Source organism: Columba livia, chromosome 9 (genome assembly GCF_036013475.1).
Source record: "Columba livia isolate bColLiv1 breed racing homer chromosome 9, bColLiv1.pat.W.v2, whole genome shotgun sequence".
NCBI classification, from domain to species: Eukaryota; Metazoa; Chordata; class Aves; order Columbiformes; family Columbidae; genus Columba; species Columba livia.
In genome coordinates, this window is record NC_088610.1 from 9230315 (window position 1) to 9257579 (window position 27265).

At 41.0% G+C, this 27265-nt stretch overlaps 1 long non-coding RNA gene across 2 annotated transcripts in view; it reads right to left on the bottom strand.

Moving 5' to 3' along the window:
- The window catches only part of LOC110361830 (uncharacterized), a 63690-nt gene that overhangs the window by 33401 nt on the left and 3024 nt on the right, over positions 1–27265 (bottom strand). Inside the window, exons 2-6 of one of the 2 annotated variants that reach the window (XR_010474641.1) lie at positions 26324–26497; positions 18467–18612; positions 17648–17711; positions 11008–11145; positions 6142–6202 (exon numbers count right to left, since the gene is read on the bottom strand). This is a non-coding gene — a long non-coding RNA (uncharacterized LOC110361830). The remainder of the gene's footprint in view (positions 1–6141; positions 6203–11007; positions 11146–17647; positions 17712–18466; positions 18613–26323; positions 26498–27265) is intronic. The other variant, XR_010474642.1, reaches the window with a different exon arrangement.

The window sequence follows — 27265 nt, forward strand, 5'->3', positions numbered from 1 at the left end:
AAAACAAAAAAACCCCAAACCCAACAAACAAAACAACACCAAACACAACAAAAAAAACACCACCAAACACAACAAACAAAACAACAAGACATTGTCCAAATGTGGCCCCGTCTTTGTACTGCAGTCAGAATAAAACAACATGAGTAGACCAGGGAGACCCAGCCCTTGAAGTTTCTCATCTAAAATTCAGAAGAAATACATGGGGAGGTGAGTTAATAAAACACACCTGCAATGGCTTCTTCTGGAAACACGCCTCAGCTGAGGTACCTGGCTTCACTCCCAACACTTACAAACAACTCCCAAATGTCAGGGTCTGCTGTTAACAGACAGCACCATTTCCAGGTCCTAAGCAAACCTAAACTGACAGGTTTCTTTTTTGAAACACTGTAATAGCTTATAAAGCTGTCAAAGTGTTTTTTTCTTTTATTATTTAAACCATGCTCCTATGTAAGTCCTTGTGTGACAAATTTTAGCCAGCAGCTAATTTTTAAAGTCAAGTGATAAACCCCAGAAAGCTGAGAATACACAGAAGCTCCAACACAACTTTAATTAAAGGGTTGTAATCAGGTACAGGTAAATTACTAAAATGTGTTGGTTAGAGGCTCTTCATTGTTAAAACATCACTAAGACCTCTCCTATGTTATTGATAAAATGCTTTTATGCTGCTGAACAGTTACATCTTCCTAGTTCAAAGTTTAAAAGTATAAATATCCTAATGAGTCCTTATATTGCTTTTGTGCCTCCACTCCCCTTTGCTTTTAAATAGTAATGTTAGTTAATTAAGTTTGGTCAAACTGTAGTTCATCCTTCCCAGGGGGAAGTCAAAACATGGAATGCAGTTGCGACTCTCCTCACAAAACTACTTCTCCACTAGTTTATACGTAAATGACCAATGCCTTGAAGGGTCTATGGATCCAACTAAACTACAAGGCACCTTTACCTTGAGGCCTTACTTCGAGTTTTCCCCTGTAAATAAATAAAATTATGTACTCTGCAATTAAAAGCTGCTGCTGAGGTTCCTGTTTCAAATGTTCCTATCAGTGTTTCTTTTGCACAGCATTTTCACTGCCTCACTGCTCCACCTCAGCTGTTTCTATGGACTTGCTCAAACCTTTCTGATTGATCTCGCCTTTCCCCTGGAATAGCTTTTCATTTAATTAATTTTTCATTTAATTCCAGATCCCAAATCTTGCCTCAGTTCTGATCCATGGCCATTGTAAAGGAAGGCCTAGTCTGGCTCATGTTATAGATTAAGAAACAGTCAGATGTAGGTAAAATTAGAGAAAAAATAGTGCTTTCCTTTTTGTTTACCTTTATGGAAGCTTTCATAATCCCTAGAAGTGTCTTTCGTTTTAATTTCTGTCAAGTACTCTAATTTCTTAATTTTGTTTAAAACACAAAAGTCTACCAATAAAAGCCAATAGTCAGCCCTGGGTACCACAAATAATGTTGTCACCAGAGGCATTGGCACCTGAGCATCTCTAGGGTCATGTACACATCATCTCTGAATTTTCATCTCCATGCTTCACCCTCTCACCTTGTCCAACAACTGCCACTGCAGGTCCAAACCAGGGCTGAAGCATCCTGAGGTATGGCCTCATCCCTGCAAGGTGCTGAGCACCACAACACTGAGCAACTTCAAAAGGAATTGAAGGGACTCAGCAACTGCTGGGTTGAACTCAGGCTGAATGATATGGGTGGATGCTTCCTGAAGTACTAGTAAATTCACTGAGGCTCGGATTTTCTGCCAAATAAATGCCAGCTAAGGAAGTTATAGCTGCCCAGGGACTTTCTTCAGTGTACATGTCCTGCTTAAAATTCTACTGTAAGTTTTGCATTCATAAACTCATGTTCCCCTTTGCCTTCCTCTTCTGCCCTCTCTGACTTCTGCCCTCCCTCCTCAGCTGCCAAGAAAATGCCCCTTTGTGTGCAGAAATGCCCAACAGTTCACAGAAGTTAAGTAGAAAAGACACATTCAGCCACTTTCTGTCAAAATGCCTTGACACTCTCCTTTCTGTCCAAAAGACCCTTTTGCTTTGGAAAGGCCCCCACAGAACACCTCCCCCCTTCCACCTCCCTCTTGAACTTACCCTGCAACAACAGTGCAAAATAAATAAGCAAAAGAGGTACACCTCTTCCCTGTCCTAAGCCTTTGCTGCAGTATTTTTTGTTGCAATCTTCACTATGAATTTTATGCAAGACACTCGCAAAGTCCGGGCAAATGCAAAATGCTGCCACTTGGCATTATATTCACGGAACTTCTGTTCCTCTTTCATGACTTTTCACTTCTGCCTTGATGCTGTTTTTTCTGTTTTTCCATTTCTCTGGCTGTGGGAAGGGATCCTACTGTACACGAGACCCTCTTGCTCTGTGTGTGTTGGAGGGAAGGGACGTTGACACACGCGGGTACAAGGACGGAGTGATGGGCGCTGTGCTCCAGCTGCCCCTCGCCCAGCGCACTGTGAGCTCTCAGAGCACAGTCAGTGCAGTTCAGAACAGAAACACAAGGTCGCTTTTCTGCTTTGCAGACAAGTAAGTAGCACATGAATTATCTCAAAATCAAAACAGACAGCATTGGAAGTAGAGACTGCACCATTTTGATCAACTTTTGAAAGTCCTTTGGATGCCAATTGCTACTCACAAAGATACTGAGCATCTCGTGTGACTCCCATTAAACTTTGGTACACTAAAGGTAAGCATTAACACTACTGTTTAACTAAACCTTAGCCTTTTTGTGATATAAAACTTTCTGAGACTGGCTAGGGAACAGGTCCTGTGATGGGTGAAACAAACAGATGTTAACTCAAATCCAGTGTTAATGGGCAAATTTATTTCTGGATTCCCTTTCACCAGAAACTGGGGGGCTCTGCCCCATGTACATCATCTGGCTAGAAATTACTGGAGGTTTTACACAAGGATGGGCTCTTTGAAACTTGTAGCTATGTATTTTTAATACTGTCAATAAACTACTTCCTTGAGACACAGAAGGGCAATAATGGGAGCTGTTAACAAAGTGTGAAAAGAAACGGGCAAGCAAAGGTTAATCACATGGCTGACCACTAATGACCTCTCCAGCCCTGAGTTTAAACCCTCCGCTACTTGTAAAGACCAATCACGTGAATAATTTCCTGTCTGAGGTAGTCTTTATGGTTAAGAATAAAAGCTGAGCTTATTGTGAAAAGAAAGTGCTCAGCAGGGGAGAAGGTTATTATTTTTAAGCTGATCTAAACACCTGGGTTTCTCAGTAGACCCTATTAAACTTCCTCCATTATGTCTAAATATTTCAATCATTCCTACCACAGTAGTAAATTAGTGTATTACTGCTTAAAGCAGATAAGCCGTAGTGATGGGGACATCCTAAGCTGATGCTGCTCACCCACCCTGAAGAGAGACCCAAGCAGGCTGTTTCTTCCACATAAATAAGGCAACAAGGCCTGATGCCATTCCAGAATATCATCTCCTTTTTGTGTGCTGAGGTGTGAGAGCAACATTTACTCCTGCTGCTAACAGGACCATGGCATGGACTGAGCCTGGGGCATGGCAAGGTGGCTGGAATCTGGATGCTCTTGGACCAAGGTTGGCTCTGAAGCGGTAGGGCACAGGAAAGCTGATGGAAAAAATTGCTGCCATCTCTTCTAGACACCTCCAATGACAGCCAGGCAGAAAGCAGAGAATACAGAATAATAAGATATTCTTGGTTAAGGCTTTAGCTTTCTCAGCTCAGGGAGTTCTGCATGAGTGCAAAAAATAATGCTGTCCTGGCCAGCAGCTCTCTGCCCTCACTCCCTCTTCCTTCTCCTCTCACCCCCACGTTTTTAATGAGATTGGTTTTTTTCATCCTGGAGTTATGATCCTGGAAAATGCCTGGAGATGAGACTGTGCACAGAGGGAACATGCAACCTCCCTTCATCCCACCACATCTTGCTGCTGCTGGGATCTCCACAGCTCAGCAGCACATCGCCACCCAACACAGCCCAAACCAGAGTGCTCCCCCTGTGCACCCACCCTTCCCAGGGCTCTTCAGTGAGGGTAGCAGAGCCCAGCCCCTGACAGCCCTCCTGGGGCTCTGCACAATGTGTACACTGTCTTAACTCTGGTTTATTTATGGGTTTGTGTACAAAGAGTGCCAGATCCTCGGCCAAGTCCAGTTTATCTCGGAGTAAACCGCACTTAGGCCATTTATTTCAGACCGGATTTACACACATCAAACAAAATACCTGCAGATCTTTTCCCTTCTCAACTTCCCCAAAAGGATCTCATCTGGCACATTTAAACCAAGACAGCCTGCAAGAGCTGTAAAATGAGTGTGAAATTTTAACTGAGGTCAACATAAAGTGCCCACCTTACAGTGCCCAAAGGGAATTATAATAATAAACCTTATTAACCCATTTAAAATGCTGCCTAGAAACTGTTTGATACTGCATGGGTGGTGTCATTGCTTTTTCTGCTTAATAAATGAAGTCCCTGAGTTTTCCAAGCAAATGTGAGAGAGAAACTCTTCTGTTCTGTAAACAACTGTGTGTCCAGTTTGCATGCACGGATACCCAATTTGTGCATGCAACTGTAGTTATTGTGCATTCAAATGGGGCACACCACTAGTCACGGGCCTGGGCTTCTTGCCAGTTTAAAAGTCAGCCCTTCTGTATGTAGAAAGAGAAAGCAGTATCCAATAGAAACAGTACCCTGCATGCACTCACAGCTCTTATTCAAGGCTCTCAGAACAATGTCTAACTGTTAATCTTTCCAACACTGCCGTGAGGCAGGGAATATTTTATCTACATTTTACAGTCAGAGGAAACTGAGGTTAAGTGACTTGCCCAAGGTCAAAAGACGGATTTAATGACAGGCTCAGGATCAAGCCATGAGAATATGCTGCCCTGACACTGGGCTGCTACACCTCAGGGTGGATGAGGAGTAAATGTGTCCTTCCCATAATGTCCAAGCAGTGCCGTTTGCTAAAGGTCTAATCCAAGGAAGCTCAAACAAAAATCTGCAGTGGTGCCAAGATTAGGGAAATATCTCCTCTGTGATTGGGCTTTTTTTGTGTTGTAAATGCAGAGGCTGAAATTTCCAGAGATGTGGATGCCCAATTTCCGCTAACATTAATAAGCTGATGTGTCCAAATCCTGTAGGCAGCTTTGAAAGCCTGTTTGTGCTTTCCCTCTTCCTACTATTCAAGCATAGAGTAAGGTCAGGGCTTTCCCATACCCTCTCCCTTCTCTGCCGGTGGAAAAATTCTGGCCATACCTTCACTTACTCTGCAGTGAATGGATAATGTCACTGGGGATTGATTGATCTAATACACACAAAAGGCCAGAGGAGAGATTCCCTTGGTTGCCACAGATACTGGATCAGGACCTTATCTTTTTATGGCATCCATATCACTCCCACTATTTTAATTTCTGAACATCTTATGGTTTATAATATATTCCTCTTCCTAACTCACCCATGAGATACAGGGGTAGCATTAATCACTTAATCCCATTTTACAGATGAGGAACTGAGGCACATCGGACTCCATACTCATTTCAGTCTGAGCTACTCTGAGACGCTCTTGGCATAGGCAAGAGGACGAGATAAGCACCTGCAGCCAGAGATTTAGACACTGTCTTGGGAGGGGATACCACAGTGAGAATGAACAACCCTCTGGAAAGTGCTTTTTTACACTGGCAGCAAAGGGAGCCTGGATGACAAGGTAGTTAAAATCCCTCCCTTTGAGACAACTACTGATAGGTGAGATGAATCTCCTCCTAAATGAGTTGCCCAATGCCATGGAGAAAAGCTATGGCAAAGGAGGAAACTGAGTCCCAGACACAATTACTTGGCTATGTTTCTTGTAATGAGCTTTGATTTCAGGTAAAGGGTATTTTCGTTAAGACACATAAAATACTAATAAATTTAAAACTACAGCTTTGCTCGGAGTAGTTACTGGAAATCTCAGCAGCCCAGCTCTTGAGCTCTGGCCTCTTTGACTTTCGTGTGTTTAGATGTTCAGGCCCTAATGAGTTGATCTCGTTGATCTTAAGGCACCTATTCATACGCAAATCCTGGCATTCTACTTTTGCTAATAGTCTTTGGATTAACACATGAAATAATTTTTTAAAAAAAGAAAGTCAGTCTGTGGTAAATCTTCATGCTTACGTTGGTTTGCATTTGGATAAATGATCATGGTCCCTCTTTATATGTTCTCCTTGCTGTACACCTATCAGGAAAAAGAGGAAGGAAAAAGGAAAACCAGTTTTAACCTCCTACACATCACGGCAAATATTTTGTCAAAGCAAAAATTGTCCAGGGACCAAGAGATACACAAAAATATGTTAATGCCACAGCTTCCTCTTTGGTCATATCTTTAAAATTAACACTGAAGTGTCCTCATTCTAATGTGGTTAGTCTACTAAAAAGACCAGATCTGTTTCAAAGGCTCCAAAATCACGACCTGCCACAGATGCCTTTTCACAGGGAGATTTTGCAGTTCCACAGTGCATGTGTGTGTGAGAGAGAGACATGTACATCACTGCACCATGCCAGAGTACACTCGGGAGATTCTGAGCGTGAATCCTGACCCCAGTAGTCAATGAAAAGCACTCAATGACTTCAAAGGGTCTGGGATTTCACCCATCGTTTTTCAGACTCTGAAGCCTGCAATCATTAGTGGTTTGCTCTGACTAGAAGTAGTGGCTGCAGTTGCAATAGTGTCATATGAAAATTTCATGCAACTTTTAACAAACTTCTACTATCTCTGTTTAAACCCCGTGAATAGTAGTTACGTATATAACATCTATGGTACAGTTATATATATAAGTAGGTTAGCCACAGAGAGTAATCTGAACCATAACAACACAGGAAAACTGTTACAGGGCCTTAAAATGTACACTAGACACTACGCATGTGCGTGTATTTTATTTATGGATGTGTCTATACACTTAAAGCTTTCAAAAAAATCTCAGTCTTAATTTGAACAACTTGCTTGGAATTGTAGCTGAGTTTCATTTGCTAAAGAAAAGCTGTTTAGGAGCAAATGCAGGTTACAACAAACTGTTAGGAACAAACTGTTCAGGATCTTTTTTTACAACAATCCCACACGCTTACAAATCTCCCTTAAAGAATAAAGTGGTAGTGCAAACACCTAATTAAAAAAACGGCTTGTATTCGGAGTTACTAATTAAAAATCCTCATGTTCGCCCGACTTTTTCCCCCCTCTGTGGAAATCTGCAAGTTATTTAATTGAAGTCCCATTTTGTCGGTGCAGATGCACGAAGTGTCTGAATCATCAAACAGATTTAGGGTGTTTTGATTGTTGTGTGTGCCTCATTGCTATTCCCAGAATGTCGAGCTGAGCTTATGCTGATCGGCAGGACTTAGAAGCATGAAACAGTAAAAGAGTCCTTTCTTCTCATCCCAGCCCCATCCCCCTTGCCCCCCTGGATTTACATTGAAACTTTGCCAATCTCAGATCGCACTCTGTCTGCTGCCTCTACATTAAAATTGAGCTGCATGCCTGTTTCTTTGGCCCCGCTTTCCATCTTCAGATTCCCCTTCGCGGCCACAAGACGCCTCTCATGTTGCTTCACTGAAACTTTTTTAAGAGGACGATTTCATTTTTCCTCCTTTTTATTATTATTATTTTTTTTAATAAAAATCCTCTTCTGTTTTTACATTTGTGCACTGAGTGAAAAGAAACGAGACAGAGGAAGAGAGAGAGAGAAGCCTGTTTTCGTCTAGAGGTAAAAACAGCCTGGTGAGCAGCAGGTGCAAAGCCCTAAAGCAGCTGCTTACTGCTCTCAAGTTGAAGCGCCTTGGTCCCCCACCCTCCACGCCAAGAGCACTTCATATAATCCTCTCATGCAATTCACACTGTAATTGCAGATATCCAGACTGCTAGGGCTCATTTTATTATTATTTTTACTGATAACAAGATCTGCAAACAGGGGACCAGTCATAGTAATTAGTTGTGTGTCGCTAGGCAGCTTCTGCAGACGCAAGTTGGACTCTTTTCCTTTTTTTGGGGGGGGGAACGGGTGGGGTAAGGGGGGAGCCAGGGTGAAAAAGTGCATTGTCCCCTCCTACCTCTCCTTCTTTTACCCCCTTGAAGGCCACTAAAAGTAGCACATGGGGAACTTTCCTGCTGGCTCTGTAGGTCCTTTTATTGTCTTGCCTGCCTCATTCACTCCTTGAGATGAAGCCTGTTGGATGGGTGCTAGCAATGAAGATTATTGTCTTGAGGACCGGCTTGTTTTCTCAAGGCCCTGCTTGTTACATTGCTAATTATGGGTCTATGGGATCCTTTTCTGATATTTGACTAAGTGGCATGGATTACTGTGTAATCATTTCCCACTGGGTAGGGAGATCTTTATTATTATTATTATTATTATTATTATTATTATTATTATTATTATTACAATATATCTCTGGACAATTTTCAGTAGCTTTTATTTAGGTAATTGCTCTTCCCTGTAATCCAGGAATTCTTATTTTTTAAATCACATTATGGATTTCACCAAACACTAGTTAAAATGTTAATTACTGGTAAACACACACTTCTTTTTCCCTTCTGTTTGGAGTGAATACAGATCCTATGAACATGTTGTTTGTCATCTGTATCCCTTATGTGTTACCTCTATCTAACGGGACACTTGTTTACAGAATGAAAAGACTGAATGTTGACATTTGGTTCCAAACTTTTGTTTTAGATTAAGGTTTAATGAGTCCATGTTTTTTTTCTCAGTTTGATTTTTCAAGCCAGAATATAAAGGAATAAAGGTCGGTTTGATTACATTATTATTTGTAATAACCTGAACAGATTTTTCAGTTCTGAAAGACACTATTTAGTTGCAGAAAGGCTGATGCACTTGCCATGAAGTTAAGCCAAATTTCCCACTGAGTGAGAGAAACTCCTGTTAGTGTGGAAGACCAGGCAAGTTTCTTCCAGAGTGTCCTGATAACATAGCTCAGGCCCAAGCAGATGAGTGTGTCTCTAGGCAGAGGGGAGTGGAGAGGAGATTCCAGCACTGATTCCATTTCTAGAAACATTTTCAATTTGCCTTAAAGAGATTATTTTTCTGTTTCATGACAACTGTGTGATTTTTGCAAAAAATGTAAGTTACGGAAATCTTTGTGCTGCAGCCCCAGGATTTGATAAATAAAACTATCGCTACACTGAGTATAGCAAAATAAAAAAAAAAAAAAGTTTTAAAGACTCAACAGCTCCAATAACTCTCCTGTAAGAGTGCTGTCAGAAAAGTGCTGTTTGGCTTTAATGGCTAGAAAGAACCTCCAGACAGATTAATATAGATCTAGAAATGTCAAAGAGTAGCATATTTCAGGAATGGGATAAGTGAGTTACAACCAAAATGTAAATTAGAAGAGCTTAAGGCTGTGCCATGCTATCTAGGATGTCAAAGGCTTATTCTAGCACTGAGGAACACCCAAAGCATTGGTGCCCTCTGGGGACACCTGCTCCTCTCATGGACCACAGCCCACATGTCAGGACACTGAGTTTCACACCTTTTTTATGGCTTTTTTGATCACTTCAGAATTCGTATTACACTAACTTTTCAGCTTAAATTTGCAAGTCAACTGCAGTGTTAGATTTTTGTCAGAACCCAAAGGTACTATGGATGACAATCCATCCAAAGCAAAGTGTGCTGGTGCAAACCCTCTTTATTATCCCATAAATGGACACTTGCCTAAAGGAACAGCAGCTCTGAGGTCTGCAGCCCCTGGTGTTTTGCCTGGTAGTTTCCCAGCTTAGGTGCCGTTTGTTTTTAAAAACTCAAGTTTCAGCCCAAAGAGCTGCTGGACGTGGAGCAAAGTAAACACACTCCAACACCAGTTCTCAGCAGTCAGTCCAAAAGTGCTTTTCCCTAGGGAGGCCAACAGGGATGTCCACAAGGTTTCAAAATAAACACAATTCAAGGTGACACTGGCCCACCAGGACTTGCATTAAGGATATGTCAGAAGTAAATTGCAGGCCGGCAGAGTGGGAGAGAGCAGGTCAAATGATATGGTGAAAGAAAACCATTTTGGTTCCTATAAAACCTTCAAGCAGTTCAATTGCTTCAGTGTAAGTGCTGTTGACAGTACAACTCTCGTAAATCTAATCTATAATGTCAAAAGAGTTTCTGTTCTTTGCCATTAGAAATGTGAATGTCTTACAGACACTCTTGATGATGAGATTTATTAGGCTAAAAAGTGACAATGCCTGAATATTTCCTCGAGAAATGTATTATTCCATCTTAGCTAAAATTAAAAGAGGTCAAATAAACAGCTCTGAAAGCTGGAAAACTCAATTTCTTGCCCATCCAATTATGCCTGGCTAGACTAGCCTATACAATTTTCCATTATGGCTGTTATGAACTGTGGGTGGTCCTCCTGACTGTACCATACGAGCTGGAGAACTGGAGCACAATAAGGCATGTTAGGGGCTGTCAGCGCGTTTTAGGATCTTCTAATTCTTGTTCACCGTAATCATACCACTATGTACACTATAACACATTTGAGATGACCCTCTGAGCAAAAGTCCTGCTTTCAGACAACCCCACACTTTAGAAAAATGCCATTTGAGAGGTAAAGAATGTTATTTAACTTTTTTATTAGATAAAATCAAAACTTTGAGTTACAATATAAGTGCTTTCTCATTGGACCCAGACTGCCCTTAGTTGCACTTTCAGGCTCTTCTTGTTCATCCATGTTTACTTATGTATGGATTTTTTATTTTGTTATCTCTGCTTTGTGCCATGATCGCCTATCCTGCATTCTGGTTACTTTGCTATAATTCATTCATTTACTGTTTCAGTGCTGCTTGGGTAGAACATCGTAAAACCTCCTCAAGTACCAAAGAACCTCCAGCTCTTATAAAGGAATCTCTTTTTTATTTAAATCAAAGCAATAAAACCCAAACAGCTTTTCTTTCTCTTCCCTCTCTCAATGCACACATACTTTCCAGTAGTTACAGAACTATATAACCACCCTACACCCCACAGCTCATATTTTCATCTCAGCACTTACCAGCTTTTTTAACAGTGCAGCTGGGTACCATTTTCCTTCCAGGACAAACCAGAAAGTTATGGCACTGACCTTGGGAAACCAGTGAAACGAAGGAGGAGCACAAGCAGGATTTTCAGAATGAGAGAAATCCCTCAACACCTGCAGGGGTGCAAAAAATATTTCAGAAAGGCCAGCAGTGAAGGAGGAGTAAATATCTAGTTAGGCATAGTCCTACGTTGCTACCAAAAAGGTCTGCAGGAGGCAACGTGCTCTGCCTGGGAGCAGAGTGGGGTGCACCAGGTGCTGGGAGATGTCTGCAGTGGTGGGGAAGGTGTTGAGGTCCTTGGGCATGGGACCATGCCCTGTCTCAGTCTGGGACACGACTGCATAGAAGGACAGGGCTTCATGCTGAGAGGCTGGATTCAGCCAAGGTGGCATGCATCCTGGAAGCGACAGTTAGCATCTATAATCACTTTAATTACAGTCATTGCAATATCATTGAGGAAGAAGATAGGCTGCATATTCCAATGTGTACACCTCAGTGTGGCCACCAGCCTTTTCCCTGCAGGTCAGCAGCAATATGGGTTGTGTGGCTATGGTGGACTACATGAGGAAGGAGTTGCTCCCTTCTCTCCTCCTCTAATTCCTACCCCGGGGGATCAGGGCCAGTCACCCAAGGAGGTTTCCTCACATGCCAGTTATGCTTTAAGTGCCTCCTCCATGGCTGGTCCATTCTCTCATTAAGTATCAAATGGTCAACCCAGCTCCAGGTCAAGTCTGACCCTTGTGGTCTAAGTCACAGTGGTTTTGATCAAAAATACCTGTGGGCTATATCTGTCACCTGGGAGCATATCGTTTGCAAAATCTCTCCTACAAAACAACCCAGAATAGTGGGCAATACCTCAGTCACTGGTGTGCTGGTACCAGCCTCAACCCACTGGCCACGGGACTGCACGCAGGAGAGCTCTGGTGTTCCCACATCTACCAGCATCTCTCTGCTGTCTCCTGCTCTTACTGTAGCACCAGGGAAACTGGTGTTTGTGTGAGTCCCGCTCTGTGCCTAGAGCTCTTAGAGGCTATAATAATGCCACAAGACGTAACACAAACTTAAAAAAAATAACACTATGTGGGCAGGCAAATACAACCCAGTGATTTGCATGGGCACATACAGGTACCCAATGTAAAATCTGCTTGTGAAACTAAGCCTGCAAGTATTGCTGAGGTTTGAAAGAAGTAGAAAAACACCATGAAAGCAGAAATTAAAGCACAATTTCATACAACAGTAAAATACCTATTTGCTGCGGGCCCAGTATAGCACAGCTGTTCCCAAATTGTTCTAAAGAACAGATTTCGTGCAATTCTGCTATACCGTTTTCATCTCTGCTTGTACTTGAGCTGCATCAGAAAACCCCAGGTAAAGCTGGGGCCCTATCCTGGTAGACAACATAAAAAGCCATAGGAAGAGGTAGTTATCTTCATTTCAACAAATTTAAATATACGCATTGAGGCAAAAGGTGGAAAAGGGAACAAAAATGGATGAAGGGGCTTGCCAGAGGTTACAAATGAGGTCAATACCAAAGGGCTTTACAGCGCCAGTCCAGTGACACATCCACTGCACAGCCTGGCCTCATACTCACCCAAACGTTGAGAGTTTGGTTTCCTCCCCTCCCCGCACACTTAAATCTACTAATTTTCTATTCTCACCAGTGATGAGGACAAAGGGCAGATGACTGGATTTTGTTGCTTTGCAGCTGCCAGCTTTTCACAGCCCTTTTGCAAGTTTAAATAACACACGTTGCATCTGGAGTGCTGAGGGCCATATTTTAAAGCGCTTAGCACCCAGCAGTGCCTATAGGAACACTGACTGGAAACAACATTCAGCCAGATGTTCAAAACAGCATAGTACCAACTTGCTTAGATCTTTGGCCATTTATGCTGGTGTCTGAGTGAGAACACAATAATTTCAAAAATCTGCTAAATGGAGCCTGCTGGGTATTTTTAATATAAATGTGTTTCAAGATCTAATATTTGTAAGTCAAATATTTTAAGAAGCATTCATAACTGAGCTTTGGAGTATCTGGTCATAATGCTCAGCTATCTATTGGGGGAAAAGTAACTGTTTTACTTTACCAACTGAAGTGCACGACGTCTGTGTCGTAAGGAAAATGCTTTTTAAAAAGTTGTAAATAATAACAATTTTTATAGCCGAGTAAAAGACCTATTATTAAGTACCATTGCCCTACACTTTTGCAATGGGATCCTGTTCTCTTTACACCTGTCTCACCCACGTATCAAACAGAAGGGTGGCCCCCAATGTTTGCAGCACCCATGCTCACTTCCCCCCATCCCCAAGCCAGACTCTTCGGCTTGTAAGTGCTTTTATTAGTTTTATAAGCCAAGAGGGACTTGTTCATCAGAGTTCATCACAGCTCTATTTTTTTCCCCCTCCATTTAATCTTAAGAGTGGGCCAGCCCCAATATTTGAAACTCCTCCTGCTCCATTTCTTTTCATTCTCTCTTTCTTCCTTCCTTCCTTCCCCCCTCGCCCCCTCCCTCCGTCTCCTACTCTGTCCCCTTCAGAAGCCCCCAGGATGACACTGCTCATTGATGCTTCTCCTTCATTAGCATTTCAGCAACTTGGCTCAGTAGTTTCAGAGACAATCCGTCATGAGAAAACTGAAGAATGTGCCCCATTTGCATGATTCTGTGCCAGAATGCAACTTTTTCTCAGCTGTTCATTGTATAATTTCCCCTTGAGCCTTCAACTTTCCCATGAAGTCCTAGAAATTATATTATAGAATTCCAGACCAGCTGAAATGCTCCAAAGATTAGTTTTATGGACATTTTTAACCAATCTCACAGCTCTACAAAGAGAATCACATACATAAGAAACACGGTTTTACTTTGTGTTGTTACGAAAGGCAACGCGCCTTAGTGAATAAAGTCCTTTGAAACTACAAGAAGGAATTTATGCCCCATGATGAGAATGATCCAATAACTGTTGTGAATCCTTAGGCATATTTTTAACTTCCACTTGTCCTTCCTTAATTATTTTATTCCTCTTACAATTCAATGTTTGTAATCCATTTTGAGAGTCTTTCCAAAATGAATGGGTATGCAAACAACTTGATTGAAATGCTCAGTGCATATGACTAAAAGTTACTGGCTCTCACACATCAGCAGAACAAATCAAGCTTTTGGTTAGTTGGTTTTAGAAATCAAAAAGTGGTTTGTAAAAAAAGACAGGCAGATAAAACCTGCTTCTAATTACTTTCTTGAGGGCATCTGAGTTCGCAGAGATAAAGAGTTTATTATATTAAAAGTAAGCGAGAAACTGAAAATTGGTGTAAAGCAATCAAACTACTTTGTCAATTAAAATGTATCCCATTAGGAAAATTAGGCACCTGTTCCACCAAAGTTAGACAATAGAGCATGGGAGGAGAACACTGCATTTTAACAATCTGGTTGCTAATTAAATTCTTTACTTTTTCCTATGTACACCAATAACTATCATTTTTCCCATGTCATTTTTAAGCTACCAAAACAGACCGTATTTCTTCAGTGCTTTCACAGCCGTAGCACAGAAAATAGAAATATATAGATATACGTTTTACATACAACTAAAAAAAAAAAAATTATAAATATGACATAGATAATTTTAAACATAGATTTGTATTTGTCCCTTCCCCCTCCCCATGGCTGGCTCGGTAAAAAGCATCCTCTGATTCATATAAATATAACGAACAAATGCAAAGATAGACTCACATTATGTGAGCATATACTTATATATGCACTTGTATTTATATATATATATGTAGATATGTTGCTAAATTCCCATGGAATGAAAACTTGTCAAGATTGGAACTTCATCAACAGATAAATTAGGGTCCTTCCAACGCAAAAGATAGGGGTTTTGGTGAGAAGCTCACACGGTGATTAGAGCGAGGTTGTGGAAGATTTCTTTAATTATAGGTGACTAGTTTTCCTCTCAGAGGACAGCTCAGGTCCCCCAGCTCCCCCTCGGCAGCTCATCTTAAATTGTTGTCTAACCTTTCCCTTAATTCAGCTCATCTTGAGCTGATGGGAACCGCTTTCATTCCACCTCTTGTGGAGGTAATGAAACAATCTTCTTATTCACTTGGTTCCTCTGAGCCGGTGACACACAACAAAAAACCCAGGGCCCTGATTAATGGCCGCTAATTAGCAATGTTAATGACCAGGTGTCCAAGAGCATGGCCAGCTCCTCTCAGCATGGAGTGATCCCTCAATGAGGGCCCTGCAAATCCAGCCCCACTGACCCTTCCCCTCAGCTGCCAGTAATGAAGCTGAGCTCTCTCATTACACCCAGGAGAGGCTCAGGGGGAGGCCCGAGCCTTGAGAGCCAAACCTTTTCCTTCGGGTCTAGTGGGCCTTCCATTAATTAAGGTCAGCATTTTTGCTCCCCCCGCCTTCTTCCCCCTTAAAAAAAAAAAATACAACCCTCAAAGGTAAAAGATTTGGAGGAAGGGAGACTTAGCTCTTTTGGCATTCTCTGCTTTCCTAGTGATAAAGATGCTTTTTCCCAGCGTGTTCGGGCTACTCACAGCCCCTTCCTACCCCTTGGGTTTCCAGTCCTCCAGCGCAGTGTTGTGGGGGTGTAATTTAGGCTGCAACAGGAGGGAAAAACCTGCTGACTGCAGCAGCCACTCCTGCCACACGTGAAAAGAGATGGGAGAGCACAGACATGGAGTGAGGATTGCACTGGCAAAGAAAAAAGTCACGTATATCAGTTAAAAAGCCAAATGCACATCTCCACAGGTCAGACTGGCCACACAGAAATGGGTTCATATATTATTCTTCACCAATACTTGAGTCATATTCATTATTCTTACTTTTAGATGTGTAAGAAGTGACCTTCAGCATAAACACTGAGTATAATATGCTGCTTTAGACAGTTTGTTTGGCTGCAGTTTGTACCAGCAACACGAAGCAGAGATGATCTCTGCTTTCTGCCTCCAGGTTTGGGAAAGCAGAACGGGGAGTTTGCCCCGTTCAGCACGGCCCCAGTGCAGGCAGAGCCCCTGTCTGTCCGTACGGGCTGTGGGTAATGACAATAGTAAGTTTTACAAATCGATCTTGTTTTGTGGAGGGAGGGGGCTGTTTAAGGACAGGGGGATGTTATGTCAGTATGCATGCAGCACACAGCTATGAAAAAGAGCCAAATCTTTAAAGAAACAGAGAACTGTGTTATTTTTGCTCTGTTAACTTAGCAAATGTGATATATGAGAGAGAAAAAACTCTACAATGCACTTGCCCGCAACCTGTGTGGTAAGGCTGTGTGCTCCTTAACATCTGAAGTTTCTGGAAACTATATGTTAGCTTTCTTAGCTTTAACTTTGACAATACAAATGTTTTCTTTTAGTTGGAAGAATATTGCTACGAGGCCATCGCTTCATTTTCAGTTGTGCTCTGTGAAATGAAGGCACAAAATTAACATGCATCTGGAGAGAGAATAGTTAGCGAAGCTGATGGGGAGATAGGAAGCCTTTTATTCTAGGTCACATCTTGAGCTGGAAGTGACAGAAAGTTAATACTGCGAGAATGCTATTTGGTGGCTGTTCTAAGATAAGGGGGAGACTGACTCAAACCTTAATGGGTTAGTGCCTTCACCAATGCGTTACCAGTACTTGGGGAAGTAGCTGGACACTATACTGCACCAACTGTTTTCCTATAAATCCTTAAAGGAGTGATTTCTATCTAACCATGTAATACTGTCTCCTCCCAAATGACCATTATTCTGTGCTCTCTTGACCATCTGGGCATTACAGCAGAGGCTAACATGGTAAATTAATATCAGAATGATAATGCATGTGGATTTGCCTAGTGAAATGTAATGAGTGATAAAAAGGGTGCTGCCTTTTGAGATGACTGGGAGCCCAGGCACAAGAGTTGACGCTCCAGTGACAAGCCTGCACTCCAGCTACTGGACTTCTGTGCATAAATAAATTACTAAACTTTTCAGTTTTGATTCTTTAGACTATTTTACTGGCACCCAATTTGACTAGAGAAAAATCTTGTAAGACGTACTTGTTCATTCCCTGTCGATTATTCGCTCTCCATGGGATCACTGGACTTTCTAAGGGCACGTAGCCTTGAAATTGTGCTGCTTTCACCTGGCACACAGCAGGTTATTCAGTAAGGACTGGCTCTGGCTCTGTCTTGCTTCACCTGAAACTGTAATCCTGCAGTAGGTCAGCTGTCTTTTAAAAGGTGGTTTTGAACCTGACATGGATTTTGGATGAAGGTTTATATCTATTCCCTGTCTAGAGGTGTGCATTGACTGTCATTAGAGATAGGAAGGGTTCAGTTCCCAGCTCTCCGATTGACCTCCTCAGAGAATTTGGGTAAGTTAGTTACAGCCAATGAGGGCTGCTGATGAAAAGGTGACATAGTGATGGTGAAAGCATCAAAAATAGAAAATAATATAAAAAGCTTATTAAAAAATTGGCCCGGTTTAAAAAAGCAAACTCCCCTCCCCCCAAAAAAAAAGAAGAAAAAAACCCCAACAAAACAGAATAAAAATTAGCCTGACCCTCTGTACCTCAGCTCCCTGAATATAAAACAGGTATAACACCATCACCTTTATTTTCCCCAACCATGGCAGACTAAAGCAAGAACTGACCTTTCATGTGCATTTCTGTGGCATCAAAATCCTATGGGAAACCAGTGGCAATTGAGGTCTTCAGCTATATGACATAAAGAAGAACAACTCAGTTTTCAAAATGTCATTCACTTGTCATAACTTCATTTATAGCACTGTGCTGCTCATAGAGCCATGAACAGCAAAACAACTCCTGCAAACTGTAAGAGCTTTTGTAACTCCATCCTACGCATCTAATTGATCAGCTGTGCCAAAAAGAACAAAAGTCTTTCTATAGCTATAGTTATTCTATTACAGGTTATGCAGATAAGGTTATGGCTACAGCCAGACACGTTTTTTCCAGATAAACCTTTTTTCACTGAGAAATGCACATTATCATCACGAACTTTTCATGAATGGGTATTGAGTTAATTTTTTCTTTTTTTTTTTTTTAAACTAAGAATCTAAAAATGTTTTCAGCTAAATTTATTTGCAGTTAATTAGAAATGCCTAGGAAGCTTGAAACTGCTTTTCAGTGAAATATGAAATACTTTTCAGGGTTTTAGTTGCCCAAAATTTTGCACAAAATTTCACTTCAGACCTTCACATGAGTTATTGTATACACATCTCTATTATTGAACACCCAGTTACCTGAACAGCTTCACTAGCCACCCTTCTGCCTCCCGTATATTTGTCCTTTCAGGCAATGGCTCTAATGCCTTTTAAATATATCTTAAAAATTATTTTATCTTTTCCTACAGCATTACTGAAGTCTTTGCTTAAGTAAGACATCTGGTACTCTAGTTGTTCATTACATATTGGTAGTTCATTTATGAATAGGCATCAAAAGCAAGTTTTTACCTGGTTCCAAACTTTCCCAGGTGTTTGGAAACAGCTTCTGCTCAGTGTCCCACAGGGAAGGAATAAAGGAGAAACACACCAGGGCAGTGACCACCATGTGGGCCAAATCACAGTCACGGATGCCGAGGAAGTTCTGGTACTGACTTCTGTAACAACAAGAGGTAGAAGCTTTAGAAGATAAGAGAACTTTATGGAGTTGTGAAATCTGTTACCAATAAAGATGCTCATTCTCCTTAATCCTGTAAAGGTCCATGTTATATGCAGTATGTTATTTAGTAAACTCTTTAGCAGCACCACAGATCAGCCTCCAAAACTTCCAGAATCCTCTTGACACTGGCAATATTTTGTTTCTATCTCATCCAGGTTTATGTCCATTATAAACTCCCAAAAAGGACAATGCTGCAGAGTGCACAGAAAGTGCAGAGATTGGGCTGAATGTTGCGATTCCTGACTTAAGTTCTTAGCTTATCCAGCAATTTAATTTGCCACTACAGTTTCTCAGGATTTGATGGGTGGTTTTCCAGTTGCTTTTTCTAATCACTACACATTTCAATTCTTTGCCTCAGTTGAAAAATGTACATGTCACTACCTTTGCAACAAGATAATATCAAACCTCAATTTGTTTTTGCTTGCAAAGCAATTTGCAATGACTAGTTTGTAGCTGTGCTAAGTACAATATATTATTAATAAAGTAATTAGATAAAAATAAATAAGGAAGGAATTATGTGGATTCTGATAAAAAGCAATTGGTAACAAAGCAAAAATTTCACCCATTATTGGAGCACATAGCTCCATAGGCAAATTAAAACAAGAGCTCTGTCCTCAGAGTTTTGGGCAATCCAGGCTACATAATTGATTTGAGAAGAGCTACTCCAGGCTACTGTGTAATTACAGAAGTATTCACTCTTCTGGCTCCCACTGTCCTTGTCATGTTCTACCTCATTGCCCTTTATGCTAAAGCTTTTGTTGATGAGGGGACGGAAGCAGTAAGGACAAATAAAGCAATTAGCAGGTAGGGGGAATGCTACCACTGTTTAAGGATGACACACAGCCTTTAGTAGGACATTTACTGAGCAGAAGTCTAGAGTCTGCAGGTCAGAAGGTACAGATAATTCAGAAAAACAAACAAAATAATAATAAAAAAAACCAAACAACAAACCCTTTCTCACATGTTTGTGGCATTCAAGAAGTCTTGGCAGGAGGAAAACATTTTCAAATAGTCAAAAATATGATGATTTTACTTCAGAGAACTATATTTTTAGTGAGATTAGCTTCCAACTTTCTAATTATTTTTTTAAGCAGAGTCTCCTCAGTAGAGTGCTCTTCTCTCTTGTTTCAAGTGAGCATTGGCAGTGAGCAAACACTAATTTTTGAAGGGCTAAAATCTCGTTTTAAGTTGCTACAAAGCCAGCCAGGAGAGGGAGCCAAGACCTTGAACAAACCTTTCTTCCTGGTGCTCCAGCACCCTGGGAAGGAAGCTGAGCCATTTTGGCCAGGGCTCGGCTGGGATCACAGGGCTTGTGTGAACGCATTGCATGAGGAAGGGACAAAATAACACATGATGTCCCCAAGCATCGGATGTTGGATGACTCATGGTATAAGTAAGAGAAGAAGGAAGAAAGATAAGTGAGGACTAGTGAAAATCATCAGTACTGTAGTTTCTCACTTTTGATGCTTTTCATCGCTCATCAGGAGACTAGTTTAAGAGGCTGTTGTATTCTGTGGACTCTGTTTCTCTTCATAATTCATTATCAGTCGAGTTTGAGTCAGGTATGAAGAAAATCATCGATTTGCTGCAGACTGCGATTTGGCGGGTCTAAGCTTGGATCAGAACTGCAATGCCGGGCCCTGAAATGCATGGAACTGCTGCCGCTCCTCCAAAGCCACCCCAGTGGCTGGGTGGAGTTTGAGTTCTGATCTCCAGAAAAAAAGCCTGAGCTACTCTTTATCTCCATAACACGCCAACCCAAGGTGCCACACCGGGCATGCCCGAACGTTTTAGTTGGCGTGAGCCTGGGTGCGGATGTGACCTGAGAAACACTGAGGGATTTAGGTGAATGTTCTCTACCTTCATATATTCAATCCAAAAATATTGCAGGAATGCTAAGGCTTACCTCATTCCTCTTGGGAACAACGTAAAAGTAAACCTCCCGATGTAAAAGTCAACTTCATTTTTTACTGCTCAAAGTGAACATTGTGGTTAGTAGGTACCAAGGACAGTTAGGGACTGTGCCTGTGTTTGTTAAATAGCTGAATCACTGTCACTCTTAACTAGAAAATAATATTTTACAAGAGCCTAGTTGTAGAGTGAAACATTTGAAATTAGGAGGAAAATTTCATTCAAGGCCATTTGTCATATTTTTCTAGCTGACAATCTAGAAGAGAAGATTCTGATTCGAATTTTACTGCTTTTTTTTTTTTTTTTCAATTTCTAAGGTTGCAATGTTTATAAAAATCATCTCTCTTCCTTTACCTCTAGTGGGAAGAAAACAAAATATATTGAGACAAGTCTATAATGGAGAGAGCAACCACCAGGAAAATTTTAAAAGTATTTTTTGCTAACTACACCAAAAATTGTGTTTTAAACCGAATTTAAACAAAAATGGCTTACATTTTTTAATCTTGAAATTTAACTCTGAGATTCTAAAAAGAGTAAAACTTGCACTGTGTACTTTTGTTTTTTCAAAAAATCTGTAAGAAATTTTTTCTTCAAACATTTTAAGCAATTTTAGTTGTTGTGATCTGTTACAATCCTTTATTTGTAGACTCAGATAACAAAATCAGTTCCTTACTACCGATTTCAATTTTGCTCATTGTATTGAATTCTTTTTTCCCATTGTGCAGGTAGCATCTTCTCAGAAGTGCATCCAAAATAAACTAATGATGAATAGTGATGAACTGAATAGAAGACAAAAAGAACTTTCCCCCTATTCTTATCTTAAAGATCAAAGTATTTAGATCAGAGGCAAACACACTACACCTTATTTTCTGCACTATTTTCTCTTTATAGAAGCCTAGCAGGGTTTTTCAGGTGCATTACTAAGCTATGGGATGGTGAACCTCTCCCAGCTTCTCTAACAGGCAGTGAGGGATCAGTGTGGAGATCTTTCAGAACAACAGCCCCATGGCCAGAAACCAATGGAGAATCTTCTCACAGCTCTCTTTTCAGGTAGCTCAGGGGAAGCAACATAACCTAGGCCTAAAGTTAGAGTCCGGGAGTGTTTTTGACTCTTTGTGGTCTCTACAGAGCAAGATCTTCCTCAAGCAACATTGCTGCCAATTTACAGAGGAGAAAACCAAGGCACAGGGGGAAGGAGCCCTGCACGGAGATGGTTGGCTGGAGATCCAAACCAAATCTCTCAAATCCACTCTGGTGCGCTCTCATGGAACCATGTTTTGCTGTGGTGTAGGGAAACCTAAATCTTATCACGCTTGCTTTGTATGTAAACACCAAAGTTAGTTTGCCAGACTTTACAACCTGGCCACATGCTGCAGAACTTTATTAATTATTGTGTTTCTAGAAAGTGGGAATAAAAGGCAGAGCTTGCTAGACAAACAACCAGAGAGCACACCTTGTCACTGGCTACATGGCAGCCTTGGAAGCATTAGTGTGAATCCCCACAGATATCCTGTAAATCTTGATTAAAATCAGGGGGAGTTTCAGGTCTGTTATTAAATGTTCAGTTACACTCTGCAAGGAACAACAGAAGCAAATTGATAAAAATATGGTAGGAGACAATAGGTTTTGAGCAAAGGAGACCACTCAAATATGCTTGTGAAGACAGCCTGGAATTATTTGAATAATGAACAAATTTGTAAAAATCAAAGTCTGTTTGCAGGTGAATAACAAACACAGGAATGGGCAGGATTGGTTGAATGAATTATGCATTATGAATCATCTAACAAGCACCGATATCTATAAAGATAATGATTCTAATGTAAATAACAAGTCTTTAATATTTATGCAGCCTTAATAGTCTGGAGAGTCTGAAATGATAGGTAAAAATTAAAACGTCTCTTCAATGATTTTCAGTGGGAAACAGATTTATCAGAATGTCTCAAAAACAAAGCAGTACCACTTCCTGCAGGGTTTGATATTCCTTTACTCCACTGGGACCCTGACTACCCTAATGCTGAGGTCTGGAGAGAACAAGCACTTCTAATTTACAGTGATGCCATGAAAGTAAAATCAGTGCTTGCTGAACTCCCTAGATGTTACACAGCACTCAAACAGCAACAAAACTGGAGATTTCACTTTCTACTTTGAGATAAGGATCTCTGTGCCGACTTAGTGCAATCACAGCAGCGAGCAGAGAAAGGAAATGAAAAGCCCCTTCCCCTCCCCAATGTGCACGTAGTATGTGTGGGAAAAAGAGAGAGACTATAGAAAGGCCTGTGCAGTTGCAGCTGGGCTGTTAATTGCTTCTCCCTGTGCACAGAGTCACACCTTGTTGCTCCTCTGCAATAAGCCATCTAGCCCAGCAGTCTCAAGGCAAGGGCAAGAAGGTTTGCATATTCACCTGCGTTATTTTTGTATCACCAGCGTGCCCACGGGTTGCCACAGGCTCCTGTGGGTGACAGCAGTCCTGAAAGTCAGGGAGCGATCGCGTGACTGAGAAAGGATTTGGTTTCTCAAGCCCCTTTTTGTTAAATCGAGGTTATAGCAAGGGAAAACGCTTTGGTTCACAGAAGCAAATTGAACCAAATACCCTGCTGCACACCCAGCCGCTGAGCACGGCAGCAGAAGGTCCAGCCTTTAGGGAAAACCAGACTTTCCCAACTAATCTGTCTCTAGAGTGGCTAGTATTCTGACTCCAAAAGAGTTTTCACAATTACATTTTGGAGACAATGTTGCCGTGTCCATTTTCCTTCTGTGTGGTCATGGATTTCTGTAAAACCTATTTACCTGGAGATCTGATCCGGTACAATTCCCTGGGTCTTTTAATTCAGATGCAAAACTGATGTGTACTAAGTGTGACACTATATCAAACTGCATAGAGCCTGCAAAATATGTTGTTTTTAAAAAATATATAATTAACTTTACCTGTAGGATATTAATATAGTGGCAACTACTACCGCAGGATATAAAACTGGCACCAACTATAAGAACTTCTATTAATGCTGTAGGGTTCTAGTTGCATTAATGGTCATTTCATCTGAACATGTGGAAATAAAACCAAACCATAATAGGAGTTATAAAGCATTCAACGCATATTTGTCCATAAACACATCATACGAATAAAAGCTCTTTTTTAAAAAAAAATGTGTCAAATGAATCAATGTGTATTCTATTATGGAATAATAATATCCTGTACCACATGTGTTGCTGAAGCAAATAACTTTAGCTGGTACAATAGTATTTTCCATTTTGTGGTACAGCTTATAATTTGATCTGTTGATTAAGGACCTACCCCTGAGGAAGTCAATGACAAGAATTTCTCAGATTTAAAAGGAGGAGGGAAAACATGTAAGTGATTTGGCCGCAAATAAGGAAACAATCGTATTTTTCCCCCTTTCTCCTAACACGAGTGAACACTGAATACAAAGGTAGTTGAAGACAGTGGAAAGATTTGCTCTTCGCTTCAGCAGCTTTGGATCTATGCACGTATATGTGAGACAGATTTTGGCACTACTGGAAACCCCACCTCATACCTCCCACTGCGAATATGTCATCTTTCTATATGCTCATGCATGCCAAAGCTTTATCTCTTTTGAAATATTGCCCAGAAAAAGCTATGTTTACTTAAGTAATAGAGAGATTCAGCTATATGTAATAATTTCTTCAATGGAGAGGCTGTCTTTCCACAGTTGTACTTTGGACTTTGTTCCTAGTTTAGCTTCTATTTTTCTAACTTGATTGTTTTATCCAAGTTTGACAACAGGGTTGGATTTTTGTTGGATTTTTTTTTTGAAGTTACACACCTGGAATTAGCTTTTTCTGCCAAGAATTATAGTGCACCTGGAAGTACTAAATCATTTTTATATGTTTTTTAGTGGTTTTGCACAATGGAATTGCATATCTTTAAATCTTTCTTGCCTTTCACAGAACTAAATTGCAGCTCTAGACAGAGAATTTTATGAGTATGCAGATACTGATATCATGAGATAGTTGTGCCCTACTAGTGTCTGCCTCTACCAACCCTAGGAGTAGTTAGCTGAGAACTACCTTGCAGGGTTTCTTTCCTCTTCGGTGGCTCTGCTTACCTACATAACATATGGAAATGTGAGCATACTCTTACAGCAGATTGTTTGCTATGTTTACACCAGTTCTAACACTAATCCCCATTAATGTTTGATATTGCTCCCAAAGAGTTTAAATAGATGTCAGGCCCCAGATCCATTGCATACGCATTAGGCATCGTATAAACTACAAACAGAAAAGTACAGAAACACCATGGGGTGTCCTTTTTTTAACATCACGTTTACTGACTAGATTAACCACATCAAGTGTATGCAAAGCCTTGCTACTTTCATTATTTCTGTCATCACATTTAAGAGTACTATTTTGAAGGAAAACATAAAACAGCTTCACATCACCTTAGGAGTCCAGCTTCTTGCTTCTGCACTCAGTTTCTTCCATTTATTAGATATGTCTGTGAGTGCAAAGTGAAAGAACAGCTAACTGCGTGCAAACAAACAGAAAACTTTCTTCCTGCCTGTTAAAGGATGTCAGACACAGGCTGTACTAGCTATGTTTTGCTGCAGAACACTAACCAGTGGGATCGTGGTGAAGTTTGCTCCAGGCTCTGCAGCCCCTCCACCAGCAACTTGGATGCTCTGACCCATTAGAAAACATTTAGCTGCTATGCAGAGATGTGGCCCTTTCTGCATGGGCAAACAGGAGTGCCTGAGGACCCCAAAAGTGCCAAGTGCCAGGCACATCCCCAGCTCAATCTGCTCCCAATATTAGCTTTCCTCAGTATGTAGTTACCAGGATTTTATGTCACAGCAGAGAGAAGTCTTGAACCCTTCATTCTTTGCCGGCCATACAGAGAAGGAAGCTCGTCAGGCCTCCTCCATGCCAGGTGTTCTCTTTCCCTCTCACCTCCCTTCCCAAATTACTTTGGTTATGTTACATGAGGCTGTTTCTCAGGCTGATTATTTTTAAAACTCCTGTCTTGAGGGCTCAGCTCTGAGGCTGCAAAGCTTTCCTCTCCACCAAACCACCTCTGTTTGAGGCACTTAGGATGAAACCACTTTGCATCTAGAAGACCGGTTCTTATTATAGGTTTATACACTGCCCTGTTCTACAGGACCCTGATTTTAGCTGGAACCTCTCTGAAATCCTTTTATTGTCATACAAGCAATAGCAACAACATTCAGCTACAAAAAATCACCAGCAGAAACAAGAAACACTGTGAGAGCACTTGGGAATGGCGGGCAGAGAAGAGCGGAAAATGGTTATCGAGACACGCTTGTAATTGAACAGAGTTGATCTGCTTCTTTAGGCTACAAACAATTAATTCGCACTTCAGGCAACCACAGAAAGAGTAAATAAAAGCTGTAGACATAGACACATCTATTAAAATATAGTGTTGTTTAGTAACAAAAATAATTGAACTTCACAAGTTAATATATTTTATGTCTCGGGATACTTTTACGTTAAATGACTAAGCTGTGTCTCAATCTTTACTAAGCTCATTATAACCCTTAAGTAGTTCAAGTTTCTAGATAACCAGCAGCAAAACCAGGTAAGCAGGCAAAATTAGTGTGGCTGGGAAAATTTGTATCTGTCACACAGGTCTGGTTCCCACACACTCTGGTTACATCATTACTTAGTCTGTTAACTAGGAAACCAATTAGGCCAGAGAGCTACTGTCAGGTGACCAAAACACGAAAATGCACAAGAAACCCTACCCGAAAGATGGGATTTCAGCAGAGGCCCTCAGATAGCTGACTCCTCTTCTGCTGCACTGCAATTTTCGTATTTCGTTTCACCTTTGCTTTCAGCCTGAGCTCTGAGGTCCCACAGATTGATGGTTGAAGCAGCCTTGTTTCTCCCCTCAACAGGTGCGCTGAGAAAATTGTTTCCTGCATCAAAAATTACACAAAATTATGTAATAATTCCTCTCATTTACTCAGGAAAATTTCCTTCTCCTTCACACCTTTTAATTTACAGGGTGAGAACAAGGCAGTAGCTACAGAACTGAACCCTGCGCTGTGGGTAATAGTAAAGGAAAAATGCATGTAAGACCAGGGCACAGCTAAAGTTTCAGGGCACAAACAGCTTCAATAACTGACATTTGTTTTCTACAAATGTTGAACGCATTTCTGCATACACAAAGGTAGCTGGGCTGACCTTTGGGAGAAAAACATGCATGGGCAGAGGAGGCCAGCATGGGGCACCAGGAGGACAGGTGACAGCCAGCTTCCTGCAAAGCATGCGTAGAAAGAGAGTGTGAGTGTATATATGAATAAATATACCTAATCTCTGTACCACATCATTGATCTAGCTGTAGTAGTATTACTCATATGAAAAATATAGCTTCCACGGATATTATGCATTCTTACATGCACATATGATAGACACATACACATTATATATAAATGCACATGTATTGCATACTACAAATTATGCATGTATTTTCTAGCTTGTACATTTTTCCTGATTTGCCAAGTCCTTGCTCATATCTACAGAAAACCTGCGAACACCACTAATACCTTAGGTCCAGGCCAAGAGCATTAACAAGCCACATGCTTTTTCTCTGTATTCCTGTTTTGGATTTGTTTTCTGTTGGTGCAATAAGAAAAGGGGAAAGAGTTGATTAAAACGTCACCTCAAAGGCCTCAAGAAGATAC